Source organism: Equus quagga, chromosome 18, assembly GCF_021613505.1.
Source record: "Equus quagga isolate Etosha38 chromosome 18, UCLA_HA_Equagga_1.0, whole genome shotgun sequence".
Classification (NCBI taxonomy): domain Eukaryota; kingdom Metazoa; phylum Chordata; class Mammalia; order Perissodactyla; family Equidae; genus Equus; species Equus quagga.
In genome coordinates, this window is record NC_060284.1 from 18,024,143 (window position 1) to 18,042,449 (window position 18,307).

An 18,307-nucleotide genomic window follows, 5' to 3' on the forward strand; every position below is an offset into this window, starting at 1 on the left:
CAGGTGTTTTGGTAAAAGCATTTGGGAGCATTCGGATCTTTTTAGCAAGCAAAATTTTTCACATTACCTGCATATATATTTTCAATTGTGCCAGGAAATTTAAGCGTAGGATATTATGTTAAATTCTACCAAAAAATGAATCTTTTAATTTTTAGTTTTACATTTTGGTATAGTGACGTTATTTCAGAATTTGCTTGTTGGGAAAAAAAAAAGTTATCCGCTTAAGCATCCTTGAAAAGAGATGTAATAGTTCCTTTTTTCCATTAGTTTACTAGGGAAAGATATGACATAAAAAGACTTATTTTTTATTGTAAGAGGCTTTGTTTCTTAATGAAAATCATTGTTATGGATTTATCATTTTGTTACCCAGTCTTTCTAATGTGCAAAGTCAGATTGTTACTCTCACACGGAATGACCCTCTAAGTAAAGCAACTGTTGTCGATAAAAGAGATTTATGGTTCTGGCGTGGGCTTTTGTATAAGTATTACCCTCTCAGCATGATCATGTATTATCTTAACAAGTCTGTGCTACATTTCTGTAGAGCATTTTCATATCAGGGTAAGAATATTAGCAACAGCAATTACACTTCAATAGGATTACCATGATATGTTTTACAAAAGTATACAAATGTTCCTTTTCCATAGAATTATTGGTAGGCATTCTGTGCTGCCAAGTTTATTTCATTGTCTTAAATAAGACTTGATAAAAAGAGGTTTCTTATCATAGTTGGTGCTAAATATGATAGTCACTGGAAAATGGAATCTGCTATTACAGTTCGGTACCCTTTTTCCCTCAAATACCACACCTCCCTCCTAGTGAGGTAAGGGTTACTGGAGAATTCATTCCAGGAAAATTATTACGTGAGGAGCAGTAACTGTCACAGAGTGCATAACTTCTGTGAGGTTACTGGAAAGGCACAGCTAGGGTAAGTTCCACTTGTTTTGTCTTAAATTTGGAGGTCAACTACTGAGTGGTTTTTAAAATAGCGAAATTTGAATTCATTGCAAAGAAAATGTTTTATTGCAAAGTTTATAGAATTATTGTCGTCAAAGTATTATAATATTGAGGATGTTTGTGACAAGGAAGTTAACTGGCAGCTGCTTCTCAGTTTAAAATAACCCTGACATTCTTTGTAAGTTATCAAAGAAATTTTTAGTAAATATTCTTGAATAAATACTAACAAAGAATATGAATTATGATTTAGCATCCTCTGCTCATTTGTATATATGTTGAGTAAATGTGTATGTATTAATTGTTCCTGTGTCTATTTGAGCAGATTTTTAAAAGAAAAGTGTATCATGAGTAGGATATAATATAATATAAAGACTAATTCTTCAGACAAGGGTAATATGTGTTATGAATATAGATTTGAAATAATTTTTCATAGACATTTCATAAAAAAATGGAAGTTCCTATTTAAAAAAAAGAGACGATATGTTTTACACTCTTTAAACCAAGTGTCAGTTATTTTAACATGTTAACGTCTTAAATGAAAGCTAACAAAACATGTAATGAACCCTAAACAATATTTATTCAAAGGTTTATGTGTACCTCTTTGGAGAGTCTGGAATGCAAAACTGTGCATCTGCATGTCTTAATAACTGTATTTAAAAAAAATAAAAATGTATTTTAAATTGCCTTATTAACCAGGATTTGAAACCTAATGTTTTTATTTTAATTATAAAGATAGGTAAACAATATTAGTTTCTTTTTGCTTTCTCTATGTTTCAAAGGCGTTCCCTTTTGTCTATTGGATAGATTTCTTCAAATTGAAATCTAACAAAGGTTTAAAAAGACTACTTTTTATGATGTACACTTTATGTAGTATGATTTTGTGGCATTCACATGATATTGCTAATTCAAAGCTGCTCTGAAGAGTGAAAATGTTAAAATCTTAGAATATCAAATTATTCATTTTAAAAAAGAATATATCGCAAATTTTCTCCAGTAATTTAAGCATAATTGCATTGCCTTTATATAAAAATAAACACAATGCCTAAGGAAATATCTGAAATTCAAAATAAAAATGCTGATGTGTTCTACTCATAGATAATTTTATCTGTTATGTTGTATGTTTCCATATTTTAATATAAATATGATTAGTACAACCACTTTTTTGAGATTTATATTTAAGAAGGGAAAGAAAACTCATTTAATTATTGAATATTTATGTAATGGTATTCAAAAATTAGTTTATATTTAATGCTCTTTAAATCAGATTATAGATGCAAAAGGCATTTTTGTTTTGACCGAATATAAGTCAAAGCAGAAAGGTAGTTGTTACGACTCAGAGGCCCTAAATAGAAAGTTAGTTTAGGTTCAAGGAAAGGGCTTAGACCTGCATTCAACTACTTGTCAGAGCATCATAACAAATGCTTTGTTGTCTCTTAGTAGTAATTACTGGCCCACGATAGCTATTGGCTAATGCAAAAGAATTACCTGTACCTTTGATATGATTTGAATTATACTTCAAGAAAATCTTTGTCTTAGCTCTCTGCTGTGTGGGATTCCGGTCACAGCTGCAGCACGTTCTGGTATTTAAGAACACATTCTAAAAGCACTTGTCTATCTTTGTAATCTTTATGGAATTTAGGGTTGATTAGTGCTTATAAAATATTTTGTAGAATTATGGTGACATAGAATTATAATGAACCTGATGGTCAAGTGTAACTTTTATAGTTTGCCTATTTTATTAATTTCGTCCTCTTCCACACCTCCCTTGGGTTTTTATTTTTACTGTTTTTCTTGTATTCTGTTACTAATATGTTAAGAAGTAAGTATGTAAGTTCTCCCGACATTTCAGCCTGGAAATCTATAATTGGTTTCATTAAATGAGAATAGATAAACAATTATTACTCAGTTAATGACATTACATGATTAAAAAATCTAGGAATGAATCTTAGGTATCTTAGAATTCACATTTTCTAGAGTTGCATTTTTCAACAACATTTAAGACTGATTTTTAACAGTTTGAGTATTCCTAAAAAAATTAGAGATTAAGAATTAAAGCTCTTTAGAACAATGCTAAATTTAATAGCCTTTAGTACAACCATTGCGTAAGTATTTTAAGGATATTGAGAATCTTGTAGATTACATACACGAATGGCCTCATTCTCTATCTTGGCTGTTAATTCTGTGAAAATCAAAAGGAGCACATCAAGAAGGTTGCAATTGAATCACCACAGTGTTAACTTTTAATTGAAAATAAACAAAAATATAGCTTTAATTTGTGAGCTTTCTTTATTAAAATCGATATTTTCTGTTTATAAAGAGTAAGTCATCAAAAACTCCTGTGTATGTGTAAAACTGATGATATTATTATCGAATGACTTTTGCACTGTTCTGAAGAACACCTTTTCAGTATTTTGTATATTGCTTTAATATTTTTGATATTTCCTCTGATAAAATGTTTTCTTCAGATGTTTTAATAATTTGATGGTATTCATTTCTGAATTGATGGCTGAGGGCCGTATTTCTCTTTAAAACAGTCACATTTTTTCATTTGACTTCCCACGTAAGCTGCTGATTGACCTCCTAAAAAGAACTGAGATGTAAATCTAGTGATTAATATCACTGTACGGTATAGGTTTTTTTTTAATGTGGAGTCATATGGCAGTAGTCCTCAGAGTGTTTCCATATGACTTAATATATATTAAGCCCTCCATAATTAAAAAATGAGATTTGCTGTCCCTTCATGGTTGCCGTTATTTAACTCTTGTAAGAGATTCTTTTAATGTTTGGTCTGGTAATCGACCATTCATTATAACATTGTAAGAGTGATCTTTTTATACTTGACTACTTTAATTCAACCTACAAAAGAAAAACTATTCCCTGTACTTGTCTCTTAAAGAAAAAATAGAAGTTTTTCATTGAAGCGTCCTAAGTGACAGTTTGAAAAATGTATGTATACTGCCATGCTAGAGTTAAATTTGTGTAGTGAATAAAAGAATTTTAAAAGGGAAAAAAAAAAAACTAGTTGGTCTATAAAAAGGATTTGTGTGGACAACTACATAGCACACACAATTGATGCCTTTGATTGACCTGTCGTCCTACTTTGTTGTATTTAGATATGCTCTATCAAAATATAAGGCAAATAAATACATGTATTAGTTCTTGTCCAAGATTTAGCGTTATCTTGGTCTCCTTTTTTGGCAGAAAATTAGGCTCACTCTGTTATCTAAACTTGTAAATTATTGCATTATATATGACTTAAGTATTTGTTGATTTTCCTCTCCTTATCTCCTTTTCTATTAGAATCTAAGACAAACTTTTGTGGTAAGTTTCAACCTAAACTTTTACTGTTTTAATTTGTTGACATTATACGTCTTGCAAAAAGAGATTTAAAAAGTAAAAAGTATATGCAACCCTGTAGAAGGATATGTTTTTAGATAGGGAATGATAGTACGTATCAATAATTCAAATAGTTGGAAAGTCAAACTAAAAATCTTAGGAAAGATTCCAGGAAATGCTATATAATTTTGGCTAAATAGTCAGAATTGTCATTAACACTGCTTATAAAGGTTAACTTTTGGACAGAATCGCAACTATACCACTCTGAATTTTTAAAGTTCCACTTATCCACTTGAACATTAATTCCTTACTTCTCAAATTGACTTTTTAATGATAAGTACTCATTACTCATTAACTCTTCAATATTTTACATCATTTTAATATACAATCAAAAATTGATGAAATGTAAGTGTTTAACATCCAGGTTAAAATTGTTTGAAATTACCTATCTTAGTGGTATAGAAACAGCTTTAAAGGTAGACTTCTGTCCAGTTTTTGTTGTTGGAATATTTATGAACAGATTGAAAAATATTTTAACAAATAATTCAGTGGAAATTAGAAACTCTCTGTCTTTAGTAGTGAGCTTCCTTCCTGTGGACTTTGGATTTTATTGATTTTACACAAGCAAGAGATAAAGGATTAAACAATAACTCTGGAACAGCACAGATTTTGGTTCATATATATAAATATTATGAATTTTAAAAAATTGAAAATTGTTCTTAGTTCTAAATATAATCATCAGAATTTTATCTTTATCTTTTAAAATAGAGTGCACATACCTAATGGTGTATTTGGTTGTTTAGCTGAAAAGCAGGTGTTTCCATCTTTGGAATTAATTTATGTTCAAGATTGTATTAATCTAACTAAAACCCCTTAAGTCAACTTTTCATTTATACGAACATTTGTAGGGTACAACTAAGATCATAAAGGTCAGTTTGAAGGAAGTAAATCTTAATTTTTGGCAACTTTGTCACTCTTCTGTGTTGTACAATTTATAGTTTTCTCAGGGCCAGAAGATATGACCAAGCCAGAGCGATTCCATTCTTGCCATTATCCTACCTCTCACTCCCAGTTTTGATAAATTAAATTGTATTAAGATGCACAGTTCCAGAGAACTCCTTACTGTATAAAAGAGAATTCTTTTGAGTCCAATTAATAGAAAAGTCCTACCCAAATTATCTTTTGAAAAATCTGATATTTCGTATGTGGCTACGTTCTTACAGTACGTTATGCTTCTGTAGTTGGGAGCAACCGTTCCTGGCAATGTTGCCTGTGTGTAAGTGATAGGTGAGGCTTAGATTTACTTTAATAATTCACAGTATTTATAATGCTTTGGATTTTACTTTCCAGATGGTATTTTTGGTTTCCTACAATGCCACAGAGGCTATTATAGCAGCACATGTGGTTTGAAAAAAATGACAGAACTTGTGGTAGCGAGTTTGCCAAAATTGCCAGACCAAAAGTATGCGTTTGCTTGTGTTGGCCTTAAAGTCTGTATTTTAAAATATTGACTGTGTTATCCTTTACAAGAGCAGTTTGATCTCTAAGCACACTTCGTCCAGTTACCCATTAACTTCTGTGCTTTAATTCGATTCATTTTAGATCAACAGCCCCTTATTAAGGCCCTGCCTGGGAAAGTGTACTGCATAAGGACTGTGCTCTCTAGATACTTATAATCTCATGAGAGAAACAGACGTTTCCACAAATAATTATAATACAAGGCGTGCTATAATGATGTGCCAAAATGAAGTGCAGAGGAAATGCCGTGGAAACGTAGGGTGGGTGGAGTAAATTCAAAATGAGTAGTATAGAAGAAAGCGACCCCGTTCAAGGAGACTTGAAGGTAGGGAAGGATTTCAACAGATGCAGGCTTTTTGAGGAGGACAGTCAGAGGTAAAGGCGCCAGGAAAACAAGGGCAGAATATGGTGCCCTAAAGAGCATGTGTATGGAAGGTAGGAATTGCACAGGGAGTGGAAGGAGGCAAACTGGGGTGTTAGTTTGGGACATGTTTATAAACAGCCTGTTCTGCTAAGATTAGACTTCATCATATAGGCCAGAAAAAGCCATTAATATTTTCAATTGAAAAGGTGTTCTATTTAATTGCTAACTCTCAAGGTGGTGTAACCAGTGAACTAGAGTGGGGGTATTCTGGAAGAAATAGAACCCTAGTTAGAAGGCCAAGTGAGAGGCAACGGCCACAGACAGATGGGAAAAGTTTTGTGATGGTGGGTTAGGATTTGGTAATTGATTGTAGGGCAGAGGAAGGGCTCAGAATCAAAACCTAGGTTCTAGACAAGTCATTGCTTCCTGCATTAGCCTGCTCAAGAGTAAGGGAGGAGGAATGAGCCCAGCCCGTTTTTCTGACAACACTTTGAGGTGTGTGCATTGTGCCTAAAGAATACCAGCTGCCCCCAAAATTGCTTCAAGTTGATATATAAATTTTTAGTCTGATAGATGTTTACTTCCTATATAGATATTTCTAAAAATATTCTTGAGTATATAACTGCATATGTTTAAGTGATACGCATATTTTTTCAAGTGCTGATTAAAGTGAAACATTTTATTATGTGGATTTCAGGCTATAAGGTTTAGGTTTTTGGTTTGTTTATTTGTATTTTATATGAGGTTCTTACAAGGTAATCAAGAATATAAAATCAGCTATTATAATCTGGCTAGAGAGAAATCTTCATTTTGTGAAAGAATACTGTTGTCATGATTAGACCTGTTAAGATAATCTCTTTGTTCAGGGCCATTTTAGTAACATTCTTAACAGGTCTTTCACCAACTAATTTGGTATTCTTAGGTTTCCTTAGATACCAGCCTGCCCCTTTTCGGAAAGCTTAGGGGTTTCTGTGCATCCTTGAAGGTTTTTTTTAAATTCATTGCAATTTTTCTTTATTGTGGTTTTCTCTTTTGTTATCACAAACTTATATTTGTCTCTTGGTACCTAGGATATTTCCTAGCTACATCTTGTTCGTTATAAGAATAATGAAATCATTTCCTCAGTGGTGTCTCAGTTGTTTAGACCTAGCAGTAGCTGTTAGGTTTTATGGCTGATCCTTTGTAGCTGGTTAATTATGGGTGACAAGGCTGAAAAACAACTAAATGCACCTATCAGCACCTATCCCCAGTCATTAACTTGGAGCAGGCTCTCAGTATATTTTTGAATAAACAGTTATCATTGAGGATAATGAAGATCACAGTAAATTGCTCTAGAAACTAATCAGTTTCAGCTTCCTCTCATGGATATAGGAAATGATAAAGGTAATAATAAAAGAATTAGTACTGATTTTTCTGTGCTAATCCAAAAGTATTCTTGTTTCCATATAATAGAGAAAATTTGTCTGATGCAGTTATTATAGTGCTTAATAGAGCTTCATACATGGAAAGCTCTCAATAAATGCTTATTATTATCATTATTGATGTGAATTAAATTTGGTTCCCATGTTTAAATGGCCCTTGTCTTTTGGCATCCATTTTCGCTCTTTAGATTTGTTTTATTTTTTCTCTTATTTTTGTTTGGGAGATTCTCTCTTCTTCTTTTTCTCAATTCTGCTCAGTTTTCTGTTATTTTTTATTGTTGGGTTTTCTATTATTGTTGCTATCTTCCTTAGATGATATATCAGTGATTGATCAGACTGGCTTTATCAGAACTGATGTTCTGAGACTGCAAACATAAAGTGTTGATGTCTCCCATCCACCTGCAAATATCAGTGCTTTCTGCTTCTGCATTTACTGTATGATTAAATAAAAAGGATAAATAGTTTTCCTTGTTTATTTTTATAATCTGATGCCTCATTGAATTACCATACAGAAAACGTGCGAGTAGGACTCTTTTTTTGTAGTTCTTCTCCCTGAACTACAATCACAGCTCCAAAGTCCCTGCCCCCAAATCATCCCAAAGATCAGGATCCTCCCGTGTATTAACAGTTTTAAAAGGGAACCAGTAGGGGAGACTTGTCAGAACTGTATCCTGGTATGAAGGCAGGCTTCTCCTTTTTTCTACTGGTGGATCAGTTATGCTGAAGACATAGATTCACATAAGGTAACCAACAGGAAGTAAAGGGAGGTTAACTAATATCGTTGTTGATACTGTACTGGGAATTTTATTTTATTTAGTCGGTTCAGGAAACCGTAAAAATATAGTAGAAATGATTAAAGAGACAGTTTTATGACCATTTTAAAAGACGTTTTATTGGTCATAAGATAAAATGTGTAAAGAAAGATTTTGACAAAATATTTTAACAAATCTATGGTGTAACCATCTAGTCACTTAGCAACCTATGAAACAGTGACATGTAATATCTCATAAAATCGTAGCAAAGGTAGCTCAAATTTTAGCATCAGAGACATTTTCTGGTATGCAAGGAGCCATTCTTCGACAAGTCCTTTCTTCAGTGGGTAATTAGATGTCACAGGTGGATTATCTTTACCTTTTAATTGTGAACTGATCATTTTTTGGGGAGGGGTGGTGGTGGTTTGTCTTCCAAAATGTCTTCTAGTGACTAATACTAATCTGATTAAAATATTATTGTGTTCTTGCATTCACAACAGAATACTACTGTAAATTTCGTTATATGAAACTGAATAACTATAGTTTTATTTAAAGTATTAATAAAATCTAAATTTGCACATCGTAGCTGTAGAGTCTCAAGGTTTTGATTTAGTGAAATGCCAGAATAATTTCTTGTTTTTAGTTTGACGAGTGTTCTGTGAGAAACGTGTCTTCCTAAATTAGGACAGACATATATATTATACCATTTATAGAGTCTAATTATTAAAACCTGTTAAATTTCATTATTCAGATATCTTTCTGCAAACGAGGTGCTTAGGTTTATTGTCAATGTTGTTAGATTCATATATTGAAGTCGATTAAGTTGCAAATGCTGGTGTGAGAATGGGTGGAAAGTTAGGATTTAGAAATAGCCATGGTTTTTCAGCGGCCTCAGTAAATCATAAATACTAAAAAGAAATAATCTACAATGCTGCATGCATTATAGGCAATATTAAATATCTTAATTGCAAACTAACTAAGGGTGAAGTTTAATTCCCAGTGTGAAATTTACTGCTTTTTCATATAGAGGTCGTGTTGAATTGGAGTGCCAATGTTGGTCTCATAGTTTTGAAGGAGAAAAGAGATGTGGACTTCTAATTTTTTCATTCCTTGTTCTCATGGTGATGCAAGTGTAGTGTACCTGTATGTTGCTGTCTACTTAAAAAATGTCACTTTAGGAGGAATTTTACTGTTGGAAACGGTATTTTCTCAAATTCAGAATATTGCCTGGCAAACATAGATGTGGAAGCCTACTTTGTCGAAAATTTTTGCAAAGGAAAAATTATCTTCTCGCACTGGCCCGGTGGCCCAGAGGCGGTTAAGTGCACACGTTCTGCTTTGGCAGCCCGGGGTTCGCCGGTTCGGATCCCGGGTGCGGACATGGCACCGCTTGGCAAGCCATGCTGTGGTAGGCGTCCCACATGTAAAGTGGAGGAAGATGGGCACGATGTTAGCTCAGGGCCAGTCTTCCTCAGCAAAAAGTCCACATTTTGTAATACGTCAAACGTTGTAAATTTTCAATATTTTAGATTATAAATTGTTTTTGTAAGTGCTGTTAGATTTTCAAGTACTTTGAAGAAAAATTATCAGGAGATTATTCTCCTGGTGTTTGGTTGGACCTGAGTTGCAGGTTTACTTTCTAATTGTGGAGCTTTCTGCTCTTCACTTGTACAATGAGGAGGCTCAGTCGTTTTTAAAACTTTTCCTTGAGGTGGCTTATTTGACTTCTATAAATGATAAAAATGATAAGGTATTTTATGCCAAACAGTGACAAATTAAGCCTTCTGAAAAACAGCCATTATTATTTTCTGTGTTTTGAATTGGCATTCCTCAATATTTAATTAAACATTTCATTACAAAATAGTCTGAAGTAGAAAGAAAAAAATCCTTGAAAATCTCTATTCTAGGACATCTCTAAGTTTCTTTCCAGTTTTAAAACATTATGTTTTGGTTTGACACTTTGGTTTCTGAATTCCGTTCACTTTTCTTTATCCTTTCCGCTGTTCGTGCACATTATTTCCATTGTTCGGTTTATTCATCACCTCTTCCTCCCTCTCTCCTCCCTATTTACCTAAGGAAGGAAGCTTCCTTTCTGTGGAAAACATTTGTTAGGTGCTGTTTGCCAGGAGAGTGCCAGGGTGCCTGGCACTGAGGTTGTAGATGGGGAAGCCATGCGTTCTGTTTTCAGTTAGCTCGCAGTAATTTGAAAATGGTTATTTCAGATACTTCGTGATAGTGGAAGGCACATTGTACTTCGGACACAAGTGGCAGTGTTCCCGTGGTATGTGTGGTGGAGGTTTGGGGAAGGAGGGAGTTAGAAAATCCAGTGATGAGCCTCAACTGAGTCTTGGGGAAGGCATAGCGGCTGGCTAAGGCACGGGTGACTGAGGGGATTCCAAGCAGAAGGAGCAGCATAAATAGGCCATGCGAGGTCCCGAGGTGAAGGTAAGCCTCCTGTGGTCCACGAATGGCGTTCCCAGTAAATAAAGGGTGGTGGTTGTCAAGTTTAGATGTTAGCTAAAAAAGAAATGGTAAAAATTTTTTAATGGTAAAAATTATCATGATTTTCCAGAAATTTGGTTAATTTATTGTATATCCACTGTATTAATCACCAGGATATGACACCACTCAGCAGAATCAAGATTAAAGAGGTGAGCAAAAGCCGTGGTCCATAAGGAGCCCTCACTCCCTTCATTACCTTAAAGTAGTTTCTAAAGTTGTTTGTGCTCTTGTCTCATTTCCGTATCTTCTGCATCATTGTATTGCTTGCAGTACCAGCCTCAGTGCCTTGAACAAAGTATGCATCCTGGGAATTTTTTTGGTTTGGTTGGAAGACACTGGTGCTGAAGGAAGATGAATATTGAAAATTTTGACGAAGAGATTTTAAAAATAGTTTCAAAGCTTAATTGGTGTGTCACCATAAGATAAGCCAGTAACCGCTACATACCACTGATACAGGCAATGACTGTAGGAATTTGAGGAAGGAGAGGTTTTTCCAGCCTGAGGTGCTCAGGTTGGCTTATGGCATAGATGGTTTTTTAAACCTATCAAGTCTGTAGAGAATTTCCTTGGGTGGAAAGGAGGGAAATGCTTTCTATATGGGTAAAAAGTCTTGCATGAAAGTCAGTTTGAAAGGCATATTCAGAATTACTGAGCAAATAAATTTGACAGAACCAGAGGGTTGGATTAAACTTTTTTTTTTTTGATGAGGAAGATTGTCCCTGAGCTGACATCTGTGCCAGTCTTCCTCCATTTTGTATGTGGGGTGCCGCCACAGCATGGCTTGATGATCTGAACCTGTGAACCCCTGGCCACTGAAGTGGAGTGCGTGACTTTAACCACTACGCCACCGGGCTGGCCCTGGATTAAGTACTTTTGAAGTTAGGTCTGTTTGGGTTGTATTCCCAGTTTTGCATTTTGCCACTTTTTTTTTTTTTTAATTTTTTCTATTTACCACCACTCCTCCAGCCCCCAGTTGTAATTTCTCTGTTGTTAAAATAGAGATACTAGATTTGTTGTGCTAATTAAATTACAGTGAGATAATAATATATGTCCTTATGGGAAAATTTAAAAATCAGCAGTTCTGAGATCTGCCTTTGTTAGGTCACAACCACAAGTGTTTTCCTTGTCTTATATATAAGTGATCTCTAGGATTGATTCCATCCAGTTTTACACCTTTTTATGGTTTAAAAATGGAGGTTGGTATGCTGGATGGAGGGCAAGAAATCAACCATGAGATTTTTGCAAAAATTTAGAGAGAAAAAGGATAGGGCAGAGGGAATGAAAGGAGAGAGCGGAGATTAAGACATTTTAGAGAAAGAATCAATAAAAACAGTGAGGGAATGTGTACCACTTTAAAATGAAGTACCTTTTATGTTAACAGAGCTATATTTTACCCAAACTTAAAATGAATAATGCTCTAGAGGATTTTCGTTTTAAAAACTATTAGAGACTGAGCTAATTTCATTTGTGTTTATATATCCATGCTTGTACACTTGTACACATTTAGTAAGCTTGGTTCAAAGAAAATCTGTTATTTCATAATGGGTGCGATTATTTTCCTTTTACCATTTCACACTAGTGTATTTCTTTGTTATTGTAAGTCACCAATTGGAGAATATATTATAATTCATGCCAAATCAGTATATGGGTGTAGAAGGTTTTTTAGGAGACTAATAATGGAGTAGAGGCTTCTTTCATGCATATGACTGTATAAAATAAAACATTATTAATGTTAGCAGGTGTTGCACTTTAATCTCCTAGAATGATTGTTTGGTACCAGCGGGAGATTTATTAAGCCTGAATCGTGTGAAAGTGTGTGTGCATAAGCCGCTACTTAGATTGTAAAAACGCTATTGAAAACTGTTAAAAAGTTTTAGCTGTAATTGGCAGAGAAGTATTAACTGTGCTAAAAGAAGTGTGTGTGTATGGTGGCCCCTGCGCCTTCACCTTTTTATCATTTATCTTCTTGTATTAATGTCACTGAGTTATTAATTCATAAGCCAGGATGGGAAGGGTGAAGGCACCATTTAAATGTGTGGCAAATTTATCCTTATCGCTAGAGACATGAAAAAAAGTCATTTTGTGTTATCTGTAAAATGGAAAGGACATTTTAAAATTTCATTTACAGTAATCCACTTCACTTCCAGTAAAACACCTAGATTATTACTACCATAATATAATGCTCTTATTAAAAATTTGTAACCTTCTCCACTCTTTTGTCTTATGTATAATATTGATAGAAAAGTTTAGCCTTCATCTATTTTAATGTGATACCTATTAACTGTAGCTTAGACCTGTTATTATGGTATGTTACAGTATGACTATTCAATTTTAAGAAACTTTAGATTGCAAAAAATAGAAATATTTATTGTAATAGTAACAAAGTATTTTGATTGAGGAGAGCCTATAGATAGGGAAATGGAAAGCTCTAAAAATACTTTTGTTCTAAAACAAATGTGTGCATTAATTGCGACTTCATGATTTTTTGGAATAAGATTGATGATTTTGGCCTTGTAGAATTTGTAGCTTTATAGTAGAAATTCAGCAAATTAGATTTTAGCAGTTTCCTGTTGAATATAATGTGGAACTGGGATATATCCAGTATTTCATATGGGTGAGTAGGAGTGGTGACAGAAATTTCAGAAGTTTGAAGCCACTTTTACCAACAGCTATTTGAAACCATCATCTTAATGGTAGAATACCTCCGGGGTCTTGTCCAAACCTCATTACTTTTCAGTCTGCCATTACTTACTGTTTTGATTGGTTTTACGTTCTCTCCTCAGAGTGGTAAGATAGGTTACTGTGGTAATGTCCTTTATTTATTTTTTTTCTGGAATTTCCCCCCAAACACTGTTAAGCCGTACATATTGGCTCTGTTACACTCATACTGAGACACTAATTTGTTTTGGTCAGTGTAATGCAGCTTTGTTTTATTTTCCTCATTGTAGCATGGTTAATTTACCTTTACATTAACATTTAAATTAATTTCTTAAAATAACAGACTAAAGTTGTTTTGACTATTTTGGCAGAGATTGATCGTTATTGGTCAGCGCGTTACTTGACTGAACTGCGTTCAGTTATCTCCACCTTGTGCCTGTTCATCTCTAGCAGGAGCTGGCAAACTGGCTGGCCAGCTATTTTTGTAGTAAAGCTGATTGGCACACAGCCACGCTCATTCATTATGCATCATCTGGGGCTGCTCTGGCACTACAGCGGCAGGGCTGTATAGTGTGACAGAGACTGTATGGTCCTTAAAGCCCAAAATATTTACTATCTGGTCATTTATAGAAAAAGTTTCCCGATTCCTGCACTTTAATGTTAGGCTACGTAATTCCTTGCTTCTAATGTTTCCAAACATAATGGAATACTATTGATAGTTTTTAGCTTAAGAGATTTGAGCAATCACTAGTTATTATCATTGGTAGTTATTAAGCACAGTTTTTTGCTTTTCTTTATATGTGGAGTAGCAACAAGGGATATTTTTTCCTCAGTTTTCTGAATTGGAAAGTTTAGAAAAATTGTTGAAATACTGCAAAAATACATTTGTCTTTAACCAAATGAGAGAGTCTTGGCAAGTAATTCAAGCTTCTAGTCAGTGTTTCTCAGCTTTTTATAACCTATGTTTCTTTTTATTAAACATCACTGTTTTATTACAGCTTTAATGTTATTTGAAATTTTAATGGAGGTTATAAAATTATATTTTAAAGTTGAAAGTCCCTTTTCTAAAAAACCACATACCTCCCCCACTCCATGATTGAGGAGTTAAGAAGCAGTGACACATAAAATGATATATTTTAATTTTTTAATGAACTAAAGTTTTTGTTTCTGTTTTCAGATTTTTTATAACAACCATTCAAAATGACTCAGTTCATCACTGTTTCTTGGTAGCTGTGTCCGAGACTATTTCTCTTGCCTTCCCATCTCAGTCTCCTAATGCTCTTTAGAGGACCCAGCCACGCCAGCCATACAGAATTGTCTAACACTGGAACTAAGAGTCTGTTCTGCTCATTCACTTAGACTACAGCTTTATTTCTAATGTTGTTAATTAAGTTAATTTTCAGAAATAATTGGTGTATTCCTTTTCTCTACAATTCAGTAAAATGCTGTTATTTTGAATTTTGCTCATAGACACCGATGTATGTGGTATGGAGCATAGGGCTTGATGGAGACCGGCCTTGGCTAAGGCACAGGAACTTGCTCTTTCTGGAATAAGCCCCTGAGGTTGTCTTACTTTTTGATCATGTGTAGTTTCTCCGTGAAGGCAGAGTGTGAATATGTGAGCTGAATAAGTCAGGTTATTAAATTATGGCTGCCAATGTAATCATCTGAAGTAGGTTTCAAAAAAACGTTCTTCTAAAATAGCAACTCCTTTAGAGACAATTTCTAAAATGTGAATTATGAGAATAATTGCTGAGACATATTTTGATAGAAGAGACAAGCCCTTAGTGGAACTTGTTGCGGTAGCCCGTAAAAATCGTCCTCACGATTACTTAAGGTGGAATCAGGACCATAAACGTGTAATTGGAGTAATTGAGAAAATAATGGAAGAGTAGATTTATTGTGTATTCCTACCCTGGTATGTAGTTGCTGAACTTGAGGCCTAGATGTCTGTGAATTGTCCCAACCCTCGTAGTGGTGGGGTAAGCCAGGATTCTAGAGTGTGCTCCTGGTTTCAGTCCTGGATTCTTCATCAAGGTGGTATTGGTTGGTCTAGGGTACATATCTCAAGGGAGACAGAAGTCCAGAAACTGCTTTTATTTCTCTTCTCTCTCATTATTTTGTTATAAAATACATTTAATACCATTAAGCTGTTTGGAAATTTAGCAATTATTAATTAATGCAAATTTTGAGTCATCATTTTCCTGTGTATTTAATTCTCCTTAGAAGATTATTAACTTTTTGAAGGTGGCAACCATATCTTAATCTGTTTTATAATCCCTTTGGAACCTAATACAAGACAATTAATATGTAAGGTAAAAATAATAATCAAATAAGTAACACTCATTTCAGTACTCAACATCAAACATATTTAGACTGTGATCACTAGGTATTCATCGACTTAATCTGACATACACTCAGTTATGGTGTTACTATTATCCACCTTATTTTAGAAATAAGATTTGCAAGGTTAGGAGACTATTTATTGACAAAGCTTGCAAATGAGTTGTATCATTTATTGATTACAAAACGCAGTGTGCTGTATACTTCACAGAATTTTCTTCAGCTTGTTACTGTGTGTTTTTTATCTTACTGTTAATTTTTCTTATTTATTTTTAAGATCAGTTGACATATTTTACCCCGATTACCTCATTACCTCTAGAAACCTCTGGTGGTGATATTGATGATCTAACCTACGACAGATCCTGCGTCATTATTATTTCATTTAGTGGTTGTATATATAGACCAAGAGGGAATCTGAATATCGATTCAGGGAATGGCTAGTAACAATGATTTATGAACAAAGGATCCAGTGCAGTGACCCAAGCAGAGGATTGCGTTTCTTGAGCAACACTGGGTTTTTTTCTTTTCTATTTGCCTGAACAATGATTAGTCCATTATATCATAGATGTTAACGTTAAAATGTTCTTTCCATGACTGTTAAGATTCATTGTTAATCTTATTGGAGGAAGTCCTTAGGTTTATTTTTTTTGCTGTGAAAGCAACTTCTCAGGTACTTTGGTTGATAAGATTTGTCAGTCTAGAATAATTTGTTAATTTATGACGTATATTGTAAGCACTTTAAATAGCACTATAAAGGAATAAAATTAAGATAGCTCGTCTGGAAATACTAAGAATTAAGTTAACATTTAGCTATCATTACCTAAGGGATGTTAGTTTTACTCATGTAAACATTTTGAAAATCAAGTCATTATTCTTTTGGTATTTCATTGCTTTTCATGATCCCAAAATGACTTTGTTCTATTTCCATTTTTTGTTCTAGAGTGAAAGATAATAAAACGTATAAGTGAGTAAGTTTATCTGAACTACTTAATTAGTGACAGTAGTGGTTTTAGAGCACGGGTTAAATCTTGGCCATGCTGTTTACTTACTAAGTCCTTGAACAGTTTAAGTATTCTCATTTTCAGGCAAAATGGAGGTAAGACGTATTCCTTCAGGTTGTTGTGAAGATTGCATGAAATAATATAGGTAAACTATTTAGTTTATCTATATAGTCTAACTGTCATCTTGGAGGAACCCAACTATGTGCCAGGCAATTTTTTGGGGGGGAGTGGTGAGGGTGGGAGGAGACTTGCATATATTTTTCCATTTTTCTGTAGTGAACATTGATTTCTTCTGGGGATTTTAAATTAACTTTCTTGTTTTGCTGAGGAAGATGTGCCCTGAGCTAATGTCTGTGCCAGTCTTCCTCTATTTTGTATGTGGGTTGCTGCCACAGCATGGCCACTGATGAATGGTGTAGGACTGCGCCTGGGAACCAAACCTGGGCTGCCGAAGTGGAGCGTGCCAAACTTAACCACTAGGCCACAGGGCCAACCCCATATAGCTTTTTCTTAGGAAAGGTTATTTTTGAATTAGACTGTAATCTCCCTGAGGATAAAGAGTTTTGTCTTTTTTGTTCCTCAGTACAGAGCACATGATAGATGCTCAGTAAATGTTTGTTGAATGAATAATTTAGTCACTAGCAGAGAGAATGGCTTTGTAATTAGCCTTGATTAGAATTCAAGCTCTGTGACCTGCTTGTTGAGTAACTTCAGTGGAGTTACTTCTCCTTCCTGAGCCTCAGATTTCTGACCTGCGTAATGTTGACATCATAAGAATTGGTGATGTATGTCTGATAGGGTATTTCATACATAGTAAGCACTCAGGAAATATTTTTGGCCGTAGTACCCATAATTTGCATTCAACTCAAGAAAATTGCATGAGACTTCCAGACTGTTGGAAGGTTAAGAGGAGATACACTGTCCTAAAGTTGGAGAGGAGTGCCATATAAAAATAGCTTTCCCTTTCCCCCAAATGGGGAAAAACTAGCTTCTATGTTGTAGGTGTCTGATAATTTTAACAGTAAATACAAAATATTTTGAACAAATGGATTTATAATTTTTTGTAGAAAATCTGGAGAAGCTGTCAAATTTTCATGATATATAAGGTAATATTTTGAACTGGGCATGTAGCTTCATTTTTTTTTTTCCCCTTTTGAAACTTCATTTGCAAGTTTATGTTCAGTCATAAAAGTTCCCCTACATTGGTTCGAAAATGACAGCCATTTGTTTTTATTATTTCAACTGGAAGGATTTTAATGAAGAGAATGGCAGACTGCCCCACACTGTGCCTCCGGTGTCTACAGCTCCCAGCCTCCACAGCTCCCAGCCTCTTTCGCATGCTCAGCATGACTCCTAGGTATTATAGTGGATGGCAGATGTAATTTACTGGGAGCATTCCTGAACTCGTCTCCTTTCTCCTGCTCCTCTAAGCCCTCTCGTAGGCGAATTTATTTCTTC

At 34.5% G+C, this 18,307-nt stretch overlaps 1 protein-coding gene across 12 annotated transcripts in view; it reads left to right on the plus strand.

Moving 5' to 3' along the window:
- ADGRL2 (adhesion G protein-coupled receptor L2) overlaps positions 1–18,307 on the plus strand; it is a 269,920-nt gene that overhangs the window by 93,980 nt on the left and 157,633 nt on the right. The window lies entirely within an intron of this gene.